The sequence below is a fragment of the Chiloscyllium plagiosum genome, chromosome 17 (assembly GCF_004010195.1).
Source record: "Chiloscyllium plagiosum isolate BGI_BamShark_2017 chromosome 17, ASM401019v2, whole genome shotgun sequence".
NCBI lineage: Eukaryota > Metazoa > Chordata > Chondrichthyes > Orectolobiformes > Hemiscylliidae > Chiloscyllium > Chiloscyllium plagiosum.
In genome coordinates, this window is record NC_057726.1 from 51,399,337 (window position 1) to 51,417,223 (window position 17,887).

Genomic DNA, 17,887 nt, shown 5'->3' on the forward strand with positions numbered 1-17,887 from the left:
ATCTTCGAGTCAAGCTTGGAAAGCATTTCTGCAAGGCTTGTTACTGTAGGTAAGTCCCCCGGGGCGGCTGTGGACGCCTCTGCTGCAGCTGGAGAGTGTGGGGGAGGGGTTGCTGCTTGCTGAGAGCTGCGGGCTCCCTTCCCTTTAGTCATTTTAACTTAGGATAAAGTTGCTTAAATATAGCTTAAATGTAATATTAAACCACTAATTCAGTTACTAAACTATTATAAATGATTTGGTGAGCTTGGTAGGGGGTAGGTGACCCACTGTGCCCAAGTCTTGGGAGGAGCACTATAGACTCAGTCTTACTGGGTCGCCGCCATCTTGGATCCCCTCTCTGGATTCTTGTTATCTCACTTCTGAAGGATTCCCATTTTCCAGCCATCCCTTTACCTGCGAACATCTGCCTCCAATCAGCTTTTGAAAGTTCTTGCCTAATACCGTCAACATTGGCCTTTCTCCAATTTAGAACTTCAACTTTTAGATCTGGTCTATCCTTTTCCATCACTATTTTAAATCTAATAGAAATATGGTTGCTGGCCCCAAAGTGCTCCCCCACTGATACCTAAGTCACCTGCCCTGCTTTATTTCCCAAGAGTAGGTCAAGTTTTGCACCTTCTCTAGTCGGTACATCCACATACTGAATCAGAAAATTGTCTTGAACACATTTAACAAATTCCTCTCCATCTAAACCCTTAACACTATGGCAGTCCCAGTCGATGTTTGGAAAGTTAAAATCCCCTACCATAACCACCCTATTATTCTTACAGATAGCTGAGATCTCCTTACAAGTTTGTTTCTCAATTTCCTTCTGACTATTAGGGGGTCTATAATACAATCCCAATAAAGTGATCATCATTTTCTTATTTTTCAGTTCCACCAAATAACTTCCCTGGATGTATTTCTGGGAATATCCTCCCTCAGTACAGCTGTAATGCTATCCCTTATCAAAAACGCCACTCGAGTACATTGTTGTGAAATGTTAGCATGTCATAGAGTCATGCCGTTGTACATCATGGAGACAGACCCTTTGGTCCAACTTGTCCATGCTGACCAGATATCCTAAATTAGTCTAGTCCCATTTGTCTTGCTTTGTTCTCATTAGATCTGTTTAATATACTGTCACAAATGCATTGCAGTGACAATTGTACTGAAGTCAATGGACTTTGATAGCCACCATGCAGTTATCCATACCATCATCATTAGATGTTCCTTAATTTGAGGATGCTGTCTACTCACAAATTCCTGCCATTGGTCTTCATATGACTGAACAGGCCAGTTTCAATTCATAGACCATTCAACACAATGCCTCATGCAGCAGAATGTTCTGGATTGCAGGATTTGCTTCCTTTTCTTTTCAGTTGCCATTCTGCCTCATGCTATTTATAACTTAAAGAATGATGTAGCTCAAAGGACAAGCTGCTGTCATTTTGAAAGATTGCATGAGTTTTTAATCCAAGTGCCTCTGTCACACATAATGACACATTTAGATCAACCAGCAGTTTATTCTGGAGTAGCTCCAATTGCTCTCTGCAAACACACACACATCCAGATCTTGGGAGTCTTCAGAGTTCAGGATTCACGATGAAGAGCTTATGTCCTAAATGTCGATTCTCCTGCTCAGATGTTGCCTGATCTGTGCTTTTCCAGCACCACACTCTCGAGTCTTCAGAGTTCAGTTGAACACAGGATGAACACTTCACACTAAACAAAAAAAACAAGGACTGCAGATGCTGGCAATCAGAATTGACTTGAAAAACTCAGCAGGTCTGAGAAGTTCCGAGGAAGTGACACTGATCTGAAACATTAACTGTGTTTTCTCTCCACAGATGCTGCCTGACCTGCTGTGTTTTTCCATCAATTTCTGTTTCTGTTAAATACTTCACAGCCCAATGTCAAGTTTTGTAAGAACGCCATCTTCAGACTGTAGTTTTAATTCTTCTGTTATGGGGTGTAAACTGTATGAGCCTGCCTTTATATTTTGTTCAGTGATTTTTTTTTTTCTGTAGGCTATCAAAACGTAAAACTTGAGAAATGTGACATAAAACTTGACAGCGGTGCCAAGTTGGCTAAGGCCATCAACCACTAAAAGACCAAGAAGCTTGAGATGGCTCCCTGGAGACAATTTCTGGATCAGGCTACACAGTTTCAACTGCCGTTTGTGTTGTCAACACATAGCCAAAGCCACTGGCAGTGCTCCAACACAACGATAGCCTTAAAATATCAGTATCTAGAATGAACCTTGGATCCATGATTCTTGATTTTCAGAAATGTTGAACAAAGCCTGAGTGGCTCACTGGTTAGCACTGCTGCCTCACAGCACTAGGGTCCCAGGTTCGATTCCAGCCTCAGGCGACTGTCTGTGAGGAGTTTGCACATTCTCCCCGTGTTTGCGCGGGTTTCCTCCGGGTACTCCAGTTTATTCCCACAGTCCAAAGATGTGCAGGTTAGGTGAATTGGCCATGCTAAATTGCCCATAGTGTTAGGTGCATTAGTCAAAGGGAAATGGATCTGGGTGGGTTACTCTTTGGAGGGTCTGTGTGGACGTGTTGGGCCGAAGGGCCTGTTTCCACACTGTAGGGAATCTAATCTAATCGGATAGGGAATAAATGTGACAATGGTTGTAGACACAGTTTGGAAGAAATCAACACTGTGAACTTGAATTTATGCGTCAGCAGCTGTCCATGTTAGGACTCATCTGAAATCGTGGTTGAGGTATATTCATTTAAAATGAACTTTGAGTCATGTCTTTTGAGAAAGATGTCCTGGAGAAAACAAAACGTTTCGCTGTACAGGGAGCAGTGCTGCAATTGGTGTTTAAATGCAGACTAAGAGCAGTGAAAACAGTAGTCACAATTGTTCGAGCATTTCTAATTTACATCCTTATAGGGCCTAGTGAAACCAGGCCCTATAATTGTCCACATTATACTGTTAAAGTGTCAAAGATATGTGGGAGTATATCAAAACAACGATTGGGACAATAGCACATCTCAGCAAGATTTACTACAGCGTGACTATTTTAGGTGGACTTGTTTTATTGAGAGAACTAAATGTTGGGTGCATATTATATCTGACATCACAAATGCAGCGGAAGCTGTTAAAATAGCCAATCTGCTTTGAAAGTTAAATACTCTCAGGCTGTATACCTGTGGAAAGTGTTGTGTAAGTATTAGGAAGGCAGCTTCCTCTCTAAAAGGGGCAGTTGTGAACTCGATAGGTTTTCGGGAGAAGAGAATGAGATGCGGATCCTGTGTCAGGCATTCAGTGTCACTGAGAGGAGCGGGTAAGGTGTGGACAATGTGAGAGGCCCTCAACACTCACGCCCTGAGCTAACAAGTCGCCACAAGAACAGTCATTATCATCAAAGTGGAGGTTCACCCTCTGGTGACCAGGATAAATTTTCTATGGTGAGCCACATTTAAGTACTTTTGTCAGTAGTATTTCCACATTCTAAGGGGAGCTTGGCAGTGACTGCAGGAATTGGAACAGCCCCTGCCCCAGACAGGACCATTTCCTCACTGTTTTCAAATTCCATCAATAAAGGAACATAAGTTCCTCCCTTCATTATCATGTCTTCTATGGGTCTTTTCATTTTCATTTTGACTTCCCATTGTCTAGTGCCACTAGTGGTTTTTACATGTTGCTGACTTTTCATAGAAATCATAAAATCCCTACCATGTGGAAACAGGCCACTTGGCCCAACAAGTCCACACCAACCCTCCGAAGACAAACCCACCAGACCCATTCCCCTACCCTATTACTCTACGTTTGCCCCTGACTAATGCACCTAACCTACGCATCCCTGAAAACTATGGGCAATTTAGCATGGCCAATTCGCCTAAGCTGCACATCTTTGGATTGTGGGAGGAAACCGGAGCACCCAGAGGAAACACACCCAGTCATGGAGAGAATGTGCAAATTCCACAGAGACAGTCACCCAAGGTCCCTGGTGCTGTGAGGCAGCAGTGCTAACCACTGAGTCATCGTGCTGCCCATTTAACTTCATTTAAATATGTGTCCCTTAAACCCATATTGAACTTCAATCACCGTATTCAAACAATTCCCATGTGTTGTTCATATTTGAATTAAATGGTTTGTCATCTTCCTTTTATACCTGTCAGCACAATGACACCTGTACTGAGACTGATATGTTTTATACAGCCAACTGTTGTAATACAATTTTTTAACGCATTATGTACTGTTCTAGAAAGAGCAAAAACAATTATATGATACAGCATGGACATAATTTATTTTGTCTGATTAACAGGCTCATACCTTGAAAGGTTTGTTTGCTAAATTCATGAGCTAAGCATGGAGGATCAGCTGATCTCATTCCAGGGACTGTCCTGTGGGATACTATGCTCTTCACTCAACGTACAGGTTTGAGAGGAGGGTGGCTAAATCTCTGATGCCTTTGCCATTGTCTACATCCCTTTCCCTGCCTGGGTCAAAATTTACAAGGTGGTGGGTAAGTCTCTGGCAGCTTACCAAGCTAAAGCCAGCTCTCACTCTTAAATGGTCCCTTACAGGTTATAGAAAGGCCATTTCCTGCGCAGGTGTAATCTTCTTGCTGGCAGCAGCAGGTTGCGAGCGGGGACACCTGCTTGGGTCTCGGACAGGAAAAGGAGTGGCTGCCTCCTTCACAGCCTCTTTGATGACCTCACCAAACATTTTCTTTCGGAACTAACAATGGAAACCTACTACATTCTGTTTGCATTGGAATTTCTTTAACCAAGACAAATATTCCATGAATTACATTTGAAGTATTTTGTTTTTCACTTCTCATTGTTTAGAAAAGTTCAAATCATTGCTCATCCCTGAAAAACCATATACATACCCAAATATACATATGTACACTCTAAATACATATATCTAAATATTCCCACTGTTTCACTTACAAATGCTTTCAGAATTTCTCCATCCAATTGTTCCCTTAATGTTTCCACTATCTCGCAGTTCAGTGCTGTGAATGTCTGTTAAAATTGAGATACTTTACTTCCACTCTCCTTTCATTCTTTAAGAGTACTGTTAGGGGTCCACAGTCATGTCATTTACCGATTGGAATTGAGATTTCTAGAATAATCTTGGGTGGAAATTCATCTCTGGGTGTGGCACAAAATGGTGGTGGTTATCATATTCAATGCTGGATAATTAGCTCCACTCTGGACTAATTGTTAACCCTGTGCATTGTCTTAATCTAAGTCATTTTGGGGTAATCACTCTCAAAATTCAACATCAAAACTGCACGCTATGGTGTTTTCCTCCCTTCAAGCTTTTGATAATTTAAATATTTAGTCTCTATGCTGATGCTGCTGATTTCCTCTTGAAGCCAGTCTGTTTTCGCAGATCATCATAGAAACCATGTGTAAGAGATGTCCCATGGAGGACTTCACTCTCTGTCTCCAATGCTGATGATAGGAGGATGGCACTTAAATTACCATTGCTCGTTGTCATTGCTGCATTAATTCCGCAAATCCAAAGTCTGCTGCGGTTACGTGGAAAGTTTGCAAAAATCTAATGAGAGACTGCTGCACATTTGGCCTCAATTGTAGCACTCACCTGCCTTTCCTCTTTACATGTTCTGTCAGACCAGCTGTGGGATTGCTTGTTTTCTTACCTTGTTTCTTGGCTTGTAGTTTGTTTCCTTTTCCTTTTTCTTTCTGCTCCCCAGTGCTTTTCAGTCTGAGAGCTGAGAGTGCTCATCATCCTGAATGGACACCAAAGAAGCAAAGGAACTGAGCAAGATAAAAGCAGGAAATGGACTTTGTGGCTTAACTGCGATTTAGAAGCTGAAGGTTTATCTCTGAAGTGGAGAAAGCTGTTGTGAAGCAGGGAACCAAATAGAATCAGTGACAGGGCTTTAGCAGAAAATGTACCTTTTGAACCAGATGAACTTTTACCGACTGAGGAACATTGGGATAGCCTCAGGAGCATGCTCTACCTTTCAATCAGATAGTGTTCTTCATGTTCCCTTTCCCACCTTGGTTCCAGAGCCACTGATACCTTATGCAACAAAAATTGACCAATCTCCATCTTGAAGATTCCAACAATCCCAATATCCATAATTTTTGTGGGACAGATTTACAGATGTTCACTACCTTTTGGGTAAAACTTGCTTCTCGATTTTTACCATAACTGGGCTGATGTTTGAATCAAGATTACTGTCCAATGGCTCCTGATCACCTCACTACAGGAAATGGTTTCTCTGGATTTACACTTTTAAATCTTTGTTTTAAACACCTCAATCAGATAACGCTTCAATCTTTGACACTAAAGGAGATACAAATGTGCATCTAACCTATTTTCATTTAACCAATCAAAAATATATTATAGTTGATATATTATGCTGGGATAAAAGATCTACTGCTTTATCATATAGGAGTATCACTCAAAGAGCAATGACTCTTCAGATCAGAGATTGTGACCACATTATACTGATGGGCAGCTGGCTGACCAATCTTGCCCCACACCATGAACACCAGATTATTGTGACTGAACACTTTTTCTCTCCTTGTCATCCTCAGAGTAATATAATCCCATGACCATAGCTTTGGTTAATGTCTCCACTGTATGTACATTAATTACTTCCCTTCTCTTTTGAGCAAAACATTATTTTATTCACTGTTTTACTCCAAGTTTCTGTTATTTTGCAGGATAATGGAGAAATAGAGGCAGCATGGGAATATTTTGCTAGCTGTTTTAAGAGTTGGCACCAGCACAATGGGCCAAACGGGCTCCTTTTTGTTTGATGTAGAACTGATGGGAATATTATTAAAGTTCACATGATAAAAGAGAACCTTATTGGAAACTCTTTATATGTGTGAAAGCTTAATTCCGTGTGTGTGTGTGTGTGTGTGTGTATACACACATAAAAAAGAGCAATTTGAATGTAAAGAAAGTATCTCATTGTTGCTTTGCATTCAAAGTAGAAAGATATATTTCATTTCTAGTCACTGAAATTTACTATGCGTAGCTCACTTTACCTCATGATCATGCTATTCATCAAACAGGAAACCAGAAATGCTGTTGAGTTTTCACAATAGTCATTCACCTGAACCTTGTTCGTACCTGGCCAAAGAACAACTACTCCACCGAATTGATTCTGAGACACTGAATTTTGGTGGTTGTGGGAACTGGGACATGTTTGAAGCAGTTGGATTAGATTTCCGGTCTTAGAATAGGGGATCATTAGTAGAACAAAGCAGAGGGAGCTTTAGTCTGTATCTAACATGTCTCTCAGGTCATTGAGATGTATATTTTAATCTGCTGATGATGAATGCCAGAAATTGGAACTTGTTCCTTTCCAATCAGAGACGTTACAAGATAAAAACATGCCATTTGATTAAACTATTGTCACGCTCAGTAAAGGCATGTGGTATCCTTAACTTTTAAACTGTAAAATAAGCTGTGCATGGTGTGGAATCTTCTGGAATTCACTTTTTTTAAATGGGCAATACATAAGGTGGGTACCAACGTTCACCTGACTCTCAAGCTATGGATTCCAAAACAATGTCCTGAAATGAGAAAAGATGAAAGATGTCACTACCCATCTCCTGAAATCATCCAAAACGTTATTTCCTGATTTGTGGGGGTTGTTCTGGAGCAAAGATGATTGTCTCAAACCCCCAGAGTAAATGCCTGCAAACAATATTCCAGCTGGGACTAACCATCTTAAGTCCAATACTGTTTTTTTGGAATGGGAAACTGAGAAAGCACAACATAAGACAGTCACTGTGACAGAGAAAAATAATGTAGGAACTAAAAATTTTCAAAAACTACAACATTAGCTATAACTTAGTGCATCCAAGAAACCAACTAATCAGCTTTGGCCTCAGGTTAAAAACGTGCACCTTAAAGATGACTTAAAGATTTGAAATGTATATTATTTTAGTTTTTTTTGTATTGTACATTCTTCCTCTTTAACTTTGTATTTGTGTGGAAGTGTGTCTGTGTGTGTTCGGCAAGAACGGGTCCAAGTGACTGCAAGAAGGCCATACACTTGATGTTGCATTTATTATTATTTTCCTCCAGTTTAAAAGTTAATAAATTTGTTTGACTCAGGAAAACCCTATGCAAGAAAATGACCTTTGTGACCAACTGAGAAGTTTGAACTAAGGGGAGTCAGTTATCTCTCTTTGTCTGGTTGTAGCAAGGGTACTGAAAATGAACTGACTAGATTCTGTGGTGATGCTGTCTGAATGGGACATTGCGGGACTTTTTACCTGTTTATCCCATTCCACCATCTCTGCTTTACCCACCCAATTTAAGTTGGTGAGCCAGAGGAAAGTCCCCATTTCTCCGACTGAAAGTTACTGATCGAAGTCTTGTAGCTGCCCTATGTTCAGGGGCAGAAAATTGAGAAATGGTGTCAATTTGCACAGATGTCAGAACAGCCTCTTAGAGCCAAGCTGGCAAAGGTCTGGGTGCAAAGTGTAGATTTTTCTAATCAACCTGTTCAGAGATATTCTTATACATCTCAGTAACAGATGGGACTTGAACCAGAGGTAGGGACACTAACAGTGTACTGCAGGTGGCTCTAGGGTGCAGAACATATATCCAGCAGTTGTGAAGTTAAATACATAGGAGGAGAGGGTCTTGATTCAATGGCTACTTGAACATATTTGGAGACACAAGAATTGAAAGGAGTCAGGGGATATATACCTATAATGTTTCACTCTCTGAATGCATTTATTCAACGTGAAGACTGCATCAGTTTCTTTTTCACTGACTGACTATCGAGAATATAACATTAAAAAGAAAGAAAAAGAGACCGAAAAAGAAGAGAAAGCAACAGACCCATTTCTGAAGATGACTGGGGCAAGTCGAAACAATGTGAATTAAAATTCTCGTAATGATATTCATTTTGTTCTGTGTATTTTAAATGAAAATTTAAGCCATTTTGTAAAATAAGAAAACGTGTAATATCAGGAAAAACAGCCCCTAAGCTGATGTGATTGGGATAATTGAAGATGTGCATGTTGGTGGTCTGATTTATATGTGAGAAGCACAGTTTTGCTTAGAACCCAGTGGATCTATGGCAATGGAATGTGATTGAAATTGTATGCACAACAAACCAAGCATTGACCTGTAAATAGAATTATAGAAAGAAAGGCTAAATGCAACCTGCAGAGTTAGTCATTGCAACTGACGGGCTCCAGGCCAGCTTTCTAACTGCACTGCCTTAGCTGTAGCCTATAGTCCAGTCTTCTCAGGTTTCATACTGACCTTTTCAATACTTTGCGGCAGCCTCCTACTCCTTATTGGGAAATTACTCATAATTTAATGTTCCGCACATACATTTAAAAAACAGTGAATTATCTAGTTATTTGAATTCAACAAAGCAAAGTGAAATTTTAGTGCACAACATTTATTTTGACTTACCAAATCATTTAAATGAAGCAACTATTAGTTAGGTTAAACTGGGTGTTGTTTAACTCTGTAACCCATCTGATTTCTCTTTAGCTCATATTTCCAGAAGTCAGCAATCCTCTCCTCTTACTTTTCAAAAGTACTGTCATTATTCCCATCCCAACCCTGTTTTCTTTTTCCAAATTTTCCTATTTCAATTTGAAAGTGCTTGTTTAAGGCTGTGGGACATACCATCAATCCCTGTTACTTGCCATCAATATCATCACCGATATTCTATTGTGTTACCTCCTTTTCCCCTACACACGTGCTTACTCTTACAAATTTTTTGACTTATAATTTCCTCTTTAAACATCTATTCAGGTCTTGTCTTGCTTCCGTTAAAAAATGTCAAAAAATGCAGCTCGAACATTAGTCATCGTTTTTGGTCCTAGGTATGAATGACACTTGGCTCTAGTAGATCATCATGAGGTCTCTATCCTATTGCTGACTTACATGGTACCACCTAGCAGCAAGGGGTCATATTTCCTGAGGACTGACAATCTTGCATGGATTGTCACCCTGGCTGTTCTTTTATCGTATATCACATGAGGAGTAGTTGAGAACTCTGGATCTGTATTCGATGGAGTTTAGAAGGATGAGGTAGGATCTGATTGAAATTACAGAATACTGAGATGCCTGGATAGAGTGAACGTGGAGGAGAGACTAAAATCTCAGGGCACAGTCTCAGAGTGAAGGAATGACCCTTGAAAACTGAGATGTGGAAGAATTTCTTCAGCCAGAGGGTGGATGAATCTGTGGAATTTATTGCCACAGAAGGCTGTGGAGGCCCGGTCATTTGAGTGTCTTTAAGACAGAGAATTTTGATTAGTGAGGGATTAAGGATTACATGCTGAAGGCAAGAGAATGGTCTTAAAAAGCATATCATCCATGATTGAATGGCAGTGCAAACTCAGTAGGTTGAATAGCCTAGACCTGCTCTTATGTCTTATGGTTTCTCCATTTCTGAGAGGACATTCCAATCCAGACTCATTCAGAAATGTGGAATAGTATTTCCATTTTGACAGCTCCTTTTTGCAGCATTGGGAAAGGAAGGCAAACCACATCTCCATTTTACAGCAGTCCCTTGCTGCATTCTGACATGTAAAGGTCCTCACGCTCACTTGCCAAAGTGTACGTAAGTAAGGTACGTTGAAGTTAGGGTGCTGGGTGGGGAGGGTGCCATGTAAGCAGTATGCAGGATGATAGGGTGCTAGTTGGGAAGTGAGAAAATTGCCAGGGCTAGGATGCAAGATTGCAGATTATAGCATGGAGGGAGGGAACCAGGTAAGCAGGATGTCCACTGGGTGGGGGTTAGGAAGCCAAGTGGTGAAAGGGTATGGTGCTGAATTTGTTAGAGTTGCTGTGTCAATATGGCAAGGAACGTCATGCAGTATTCAAGGTAGGTTGGGTGGCTGGAAGAAATGGAGTCCAGTAGAGCGCAGAGTGAGGGTGTGCGAATGTTGGGTTGGTGGATTGGGGGGCTATTGGGTCCAGTGGTTGAGGGAATGTCAGGTCAAGGTCTGGGGTGTGTAATTGGTCTTGGGGTGGTGTCATTTTCTATATGTGAGGTAAGCATAGGAATAAACAGTTTAATAGTTACCGAGGAGTTAGACTAAGTATTTAATAGCCAAACTTTCCTGACTAGCTATTTTACTTAATCGGAACTCTCCAAAAATCTGAGTTTTACGGTGTAGAGGAATTGCCCAGTGGAAAAATCAATTTCCTAGGCACTTCCTTCAGATTGTGCTGCAGTGGGGGATACTGCAGGATTCCCAAGTGCATCTCACTATCAAGACTGGAATAATGATGGTCTGGCTGGTGAAAAATCCAGGCCAGTGTTTCTTCTCCTTGTGGGGAGGGGGAGCTGGAAGTGGGGCTTACAGGAGGATCTACACAGTTGAGCACTCACTTTTTTCAGCATCCTTCGACAACACTGGAGAAGGATTAGGACATGTTGTGGATTTGTTTCCAATTGGACAAGGCATCTACTGTGAGGGCAAGCATGTTCTCTTGAGTACTGGAAATACTAAACTGCTGGTGATGGGGATGGGGAAAGGTGGCTGTTTATCAGACTGTCTCAAAGGTTTGGAAACCTTTGGTTGCCTGGCACATATTTTTAAACAATTTAAGCATTCACACTTCTCAGGGGATGCTGGATCAACATTGTACATCAATGCTTTAACTTTCATCAGGTTTCAGATCACTTTCCTTTCATTTGTGTTTTCCGGACTGTTCAGCTGAAAAGTCCCTCTGGTCAAATGCAAACAGTTAATTAACAGAAATTGCATCCAAAAATTGGCTCTAACATGTTTTGAGTTGGGAATTCCCTGTCGTAGACTGATCAGATAAATGCAAGGAAGCCAGAAATCCATGCTCCTAGCCTCTAAATGTAAGTCCTCAGCTGTGATCTCCCAAAACTTCTGTTACTGAACTACTGAACTGAAGTTTGCAATCTCAAGAGGAGGCCACTCCATGAATATTCTATACGTTTGTCGTAAAGGTAAGTTCCACAGGCCACTTTTTCCCCCCAGTTTGTTTTTTCAAGTTGCATGTTGGGAGTTCCGTTCTTTCCTCAGTTTGAGTCCCACTGCACGCTTATGTCTAGCATTGTGGTGTACCAGCTCTGCCAGTGCTGCACAAAACTGGAATGGCATGGCAATTGGAAATTCCCATCGTCCTGCAACACTAATCTTCCTGACCCACCCACTTGCTGGTTTCCTGTTTTTGGGTGGATGGAAGTGCCAATCCCTGTAAGACCCAAGTGAACTTCCAGGAATGCTGGAAGTCAATGTAATTTTCAACTCTTACACCGTAGTCCCACTAGTGTTAGATCAACAGGGAGTGGAAGAGCCACAGATATTGGACTTTGACTTGGTCAGCAAATGTAACACATCATTTTGGAGCATTCAATAGGTTTACTTCTGAGGTATTGTTTTTACAATGTCTTTTTAATCTGGGACACAACCATTTGCAAAAAATGCATCAAACCCCAGAGACTGGATCAAATACTTTCCTTGCTGGAAACCACACCACTTCTTCAGTTAAGTCCCTGCTGAAATCTTTCATATTTGTGTTAATTGCTTTGACAGATTTTTGGCTGTTTTAAAACACCATTTCAGTTAAAGCTTCCCAAGTGGTGACCCCTGTGGTCTCTTTAACCTGTGCACTTAGAGATGTCAAGGGAGGGGGAAGTTATGTTTGAAAGACAGAGTATTTTAAGATGCACAATAAGTGCAGTTACCACCATATGAAAACTAAGGGTAATCTGCACAAGACCTGCTCTCAGCTTGAATTGCAAGTTTTAACTCTGCTGATGCTTTAACACAGGCAGATTGTTTGATATTCAAAGAGACTGGTTTGAACTAAGAGTGGACCATATTTTCTTCTGTCCATTCTATAATGGTAATAGTAAATGGTTGGGAAATTGCACTTCAGTACTCCAAGAGTACAGTCCAAGCACATGGCAGGAAATCCTACATGCCCAGTCTATGTTTTTGCAGCCATTAATTTTAATAGTTGGAAGTTACCAAGATAAAGATTATTAAGGTAGAAATGCTTGGTAGAGTCCAAAGGTGTGCAGGTTAGGTGAATTGGCCATGATAAATTGCCCGTAGTGTGAGGTGAAGGAGTAAATGTAGGGGAATGGGTCTGGTTGGGTTGCCCTTCGGAGGGTCGGTGTGGACTTGCTGGGCCGAAGGGCGTGTTTCCACACTATAAGTAATCTAATCTAATAGTAATCTAATCTAATAGAGATGTGGAAATTCCCCTTGTGTGTCGCTCTGGGAACACCTCAGTTGAGTTTGTTGGCTGACGTGAATGAATAGTGCAGCAATACAGATCCCAGAGCTAATCTTGTCCTACGCAAGAGTCAAGCTACGTCTCTTAAGATTTCTTGCTGATGACTGTTGTGATCTTATTAAGGTAGAAATGCTTGGTAGAGTAGCAGCAAATATTATTGAGTGCTTGGTTATTCAGATCTCGTGGGTGTTATAGAAAAGGAAGACAAGATTTTAAAAAGGAGTTCAGAACTTGTAGTTCAGAAACATTTAAATCTACTGTAGCTCAGTGCCGGAGCACAGAATAATGAAATTAAGAATTTTTTTTTTTTTAAAAGTGTCATATTAAGCTGTCAAGTTGTCATTAAATAAAAAACAGCAGACTGGCTGACTTCAAGAAAGGGAGCTAGCTATGATTCAGGCCTACATCAATACAGTTAACTCTTAACAGCCCTCTAAAGTGACTGAGCAAGGCATTTACAATATGTAAACACACCCGTGTATGTACGCACACGCAAACAAAGCACGCATGTACACATACATTTCCATCAAATGTATACAGCGCCATCAGAGTTCCTGTGAAAATCAATAACCTGAGTTTACAATAGCCTGAGCATGTGTATAAAGTACAGATATACGTGGGACTGTCAGTGTGTGAATAAGACTATGTGTAAAGATACATTTTAATAAGAATAGAACAGCATAAAATTGCACAGATATTCAGGGAGGACCTGAATAGCTTCTGAGTGTAAAAGAAAATTGAGAAAAGGTGAGGAATATGCCGGAGCCTTGTGATTTTGTGATGACAGTGGATTGTGGGCATTGTTAATACATGCCAAACTGCATCAAAATGTATGATAGAACACCCTGAATTTTTGCCTTAGTATTTTGTATCATAATAAAAGAATCCATTCTTTCAGATGTGCAGAAAATCTGCAGCATTTGAAGTTCTCTTCAAAAAAACTTATCAGGGGAATTACATTTGCCATGCGTGATCTGATGGCTTCACATGATTTAACAAAGTTTTGATGGAATCAATATTATTCATGAAAATTGTGTCATACTGTTGTCGTTATTTCGGGCTCCTATTGATCATTGGGCTACCTCTGCTTGTGAAATGGGAGGTTTCAACCCACATCTGTCTCCTCCGCTGTATTGATATTTGGTAAGAAAAGCAATATTTCTGATTAAATATCCTAATTTAACCATGTGTAAAAAGGAGAGCAGGTTTAGCCCATTAGGGCTATCAATGTTAAGCACATACTCATTCAATAGAGGAAGCTAGACCTAAACACGCTGTTTTCTTGAGTGTGCAAAAGGAAATGTTACGGCCAATTTCAGAAAAATTCTTTGGTAAATTTGTTCCTGCCAAGCAAGGCTTCAGGTATCTTTAACACACATCTAGACTTAATGGCCTTAGTAAAGGAAGACTGATTGGACAGGAACATATGACTTCCACCCATTAAACCAGTTCCAAAGTCACAGAATCTCTACTTCACTTTAGTTCTATTGCCCTTCAACAGTGTCAAAAAACTTTACATTTATAGCACCCTCAAGTTCTATTGGTTCTCTGAGTAGTCACTGACACCTGTGCCTGTGTGCCAATTGGAAAATCAGAAACTGCTGGGAAAACTCAGCAGGTCTGGCAGCATCTGTGGAGAAAAGACAAAATTAACATTTCACGTCCAGTGACTCTTTCTCAAACCTGCATGAAGATATCGTATCGAAGCTGCACATTCACCTTTTGCTACCCAAACTTGAATCTGTGTTTGCTTATTCTAGAATTTAACCCAGAGTTTGTGTTATAATTTAAAACAACTGGAATCTTGTTTATTTGTTCCCTTTATCACCCTACAAAGGTCAATAGGATCACAACTGAGTCACTTTCTTATCCTGTGTGAACATCTCTGATATATGTAATTTTCCCCTGTAATTCAAATGTTTTGTTCTTTTATGCTTCACTTGAAAGGCCAGGATGTTGTTGGGTGTGTGTTTCCAGGATATCCTCCAAGTGGAGGGCAGACCAGTCTTTTCTCTAAACTAATTATACTTTCATAGAATCGTACAGCACCGGAAGTGGTCATTTGGCCCATTTATGCCTGTGCCAGCTCTGTAAAAAAAATGATCCAAGTACTTCCTGTTCAGTCCCTTTAGCCCTGCAATTTTATTTGAGTGCATATCTTTTAAAGGTTACTGTTAAATCAGCAGCCATTGTCCTTTTAGGTGGTGACCTATAGTAACAATTCACTGCAAAAAAAGTACTCTTCTTATCTCCGCTCTGGATTTCTTTTTAACAATTATGTTAAATCAGTATTCTCTGGTTATTGATTCTCTTCCCAAAAGAAAACCGTTCTCCTATTTTACTCCATTTCTTCTCCTATGCTGTTTTCTGTTAATTGTTCTCATTTATTCAATAAATATATTTTATCATATAAATTTTATAAATATATAATTATTTTATAATTTACCTGCCTCAGCTTCTTTTTATGTTGTGTTCTCTGTCCTGAAGAACTCCTCTTCTCAGCCCAGTGTCCCAAACTAAACTGATCTCACTGCAATTAGAGCGGCCATGTGCTATTTATTTTCACCGACCAAACTTTGATAGAAATGAGGTTGGAGAACTGTTACCATCTCTCCATTCAAATTCCTAATATCCATGACATTATCATTGGCCCTTGAGCTACCCCCTCTGGTGCCCAGTCACCTCATTTTATTTGTTTTTCCTTTTAAAAATGTCTTTTTAACTCAATCAACCACGTGTCCACTTAAAAAGATTAGATAAGATTCCCCTACAGTATGGAACCAGGCCCTTAGGCCCAACTAGTCCACACCGACCCTCCGAAGTGTAACCCACCTCAACCATTTCCCTCTATTTAATGCACCTAACACTATGGGCAATTTAGCATGGCCAATTCACCTGACCCACACACCTTTGGACTGTGGGAGGAAACCGGAGCATCCGGAGGAAACACACGCAGTCACTGGGCGAACGTGCAAACTCCACACAGACAGTCACCCAGTGTGGGAATTGAACCTAGGTCCCTGGCGCTGTGAGGCAGCAGCGCAAACCACTGAGCCACCGTGCCACCCCAAAAGCAATGCTTCACCCAACATGGGGCTCGAACCCACGACCCTGAGATTAAGAGTCTCATGTGCTACCAACTGAGCTAGCCGGGCCTCTAAAACATTCTTCTGTGTAATCCCCTATGTGTGTCAAAGGTTTGTTCCGGTTAGGTACTTTAAATGTAGTGCATTCTCCTTTCCAATGAAATCCATCATGGTTTCAGAAAGGAATTAGACTTACACACGTAAAGACTAAATTTACGCGGTTATGGTGAAGCAGCAGGAAATGCCATTGTGGAGGGATGAATGTGGGGGTGCTGGTGTTGGACTGGGGTGGACAAAGTCAGAAGTCACATGGCACCAGGTTAAAGTCCAATAGGTTTATTTGAAATCACAAGCTTTTGGAACACCGACGAAGAAGCAGCACTCCAAAAGCTTGTGATTTCAAATAAACCTGTTGGACTGTAACATGGTGTTGTGTGACTTCTGACTATGGAGGGAATTGCAGGATTTTGATCCAGCGACAGTAAAGGAACAGTGGTATATTTCCAAGTTTGGTGATTGACCTGAAGGGAAACTTACAGGTGGTGGTGTTCTAGTGTATTTGCTGCCCTCGTACTTTAGATGGCAGTAGTCATAGGTTTCGAAAGTACTGTCTAATGAAACTTGGTGAATTCCTGCAGTGATGGTACACACTTCTGGTACTGAACATCGGTGGTGATGTAATTTGTTGATGTAATAGATCAAGGAAGAACTGTAAATTTCCTTGCTCTTACACCATGCTTCTCCTGATGCCCCACTATCTCTTTTTCACTTCCAATGACTATATTCATAACCAATGACAAGCTCACCGCTCTATAGTTTAGTGGAGTATACTTCTGACCATTTTTATTCATCCATGGGGATTGTTTGCTTTTTATTGTATGGTTCATCAGGGCCAAGCATTTTGCTCTTTGTTTTACTATTTTCCTTCTGTTCAGTACTCCTTCTGAATATTTTAATACATTCTTATTCTTTGCTTTTTCACTTTAAGTCACAGTTTGACGTGGAGATGGCGGTTCTTATGCTAATGTGTTTTCATCTCCAAACTGTCAATACCTTGTACTAAACTGCTCAAACTAGCTGCACTCAAAAAGGGGGTATTCAACAGAACCCATGGACATAGCACCAGCTGGCAGGAGAATGGGGGTAGCCCAGGATCAGCTCCCTTTGGGAATGTTGGTGAGTTAAGTCTCAATCATACACTTAACTGAGCAGTGCCTGAGAGTTATTATTGTTACTGGATCCAAGCCAGAGGGAAGTGATAGCCAGAAGGAGGGAGGGGTGGGCTTCTCATGGTTGAGAGTTGCAGGGGAGTTGGCAGCAAGACTAGGAGAAATGGCTCCTCTTCCTGATGCCAGGTCTCTGGATCAGGTACTAAGTGAATATTTTGCATCTGTATTTACTGTTGAAAAGGATACTGAAGATATAGAATGTAGGGAAATAGATGGTGACATCTTGCAAAATGTCCAGATTACGGAGGAGGAAGTGCTGGATGTTTTGAAATGGTTAAGTGGATAAATCCCCAGGACCTGATCGGGTGTACCCGAGAACTCTGTGGGAAGCTAGAGAAGTGATTGCTGGACCTCTTGCTGAGATAT

General features: G+C 40.9%; 1 protein-coding gene and 1 non-coding gene across 2 annotated transcripts in view; one reads left to right on the top strand and one right to left on the bottom strand.

The window, feature by feature from the left end:
- ripor1 (RHO family interacting cell polarization regulator 1) overlaps window positions 1–17,887 on the top strand; it is a 342,903-nt gene that overhangs the window by 85,360 nt on the left and 239,656 nt on the right. The gene's annotated exons all lie outside the window — the stretch shown is intronic.
- Window positions 16,289–16,361, bottom strand: trnak-cuu. The gene has a single exon. It is a non-coding gene; the product is annotated as a tRNA-Lys (tRNA).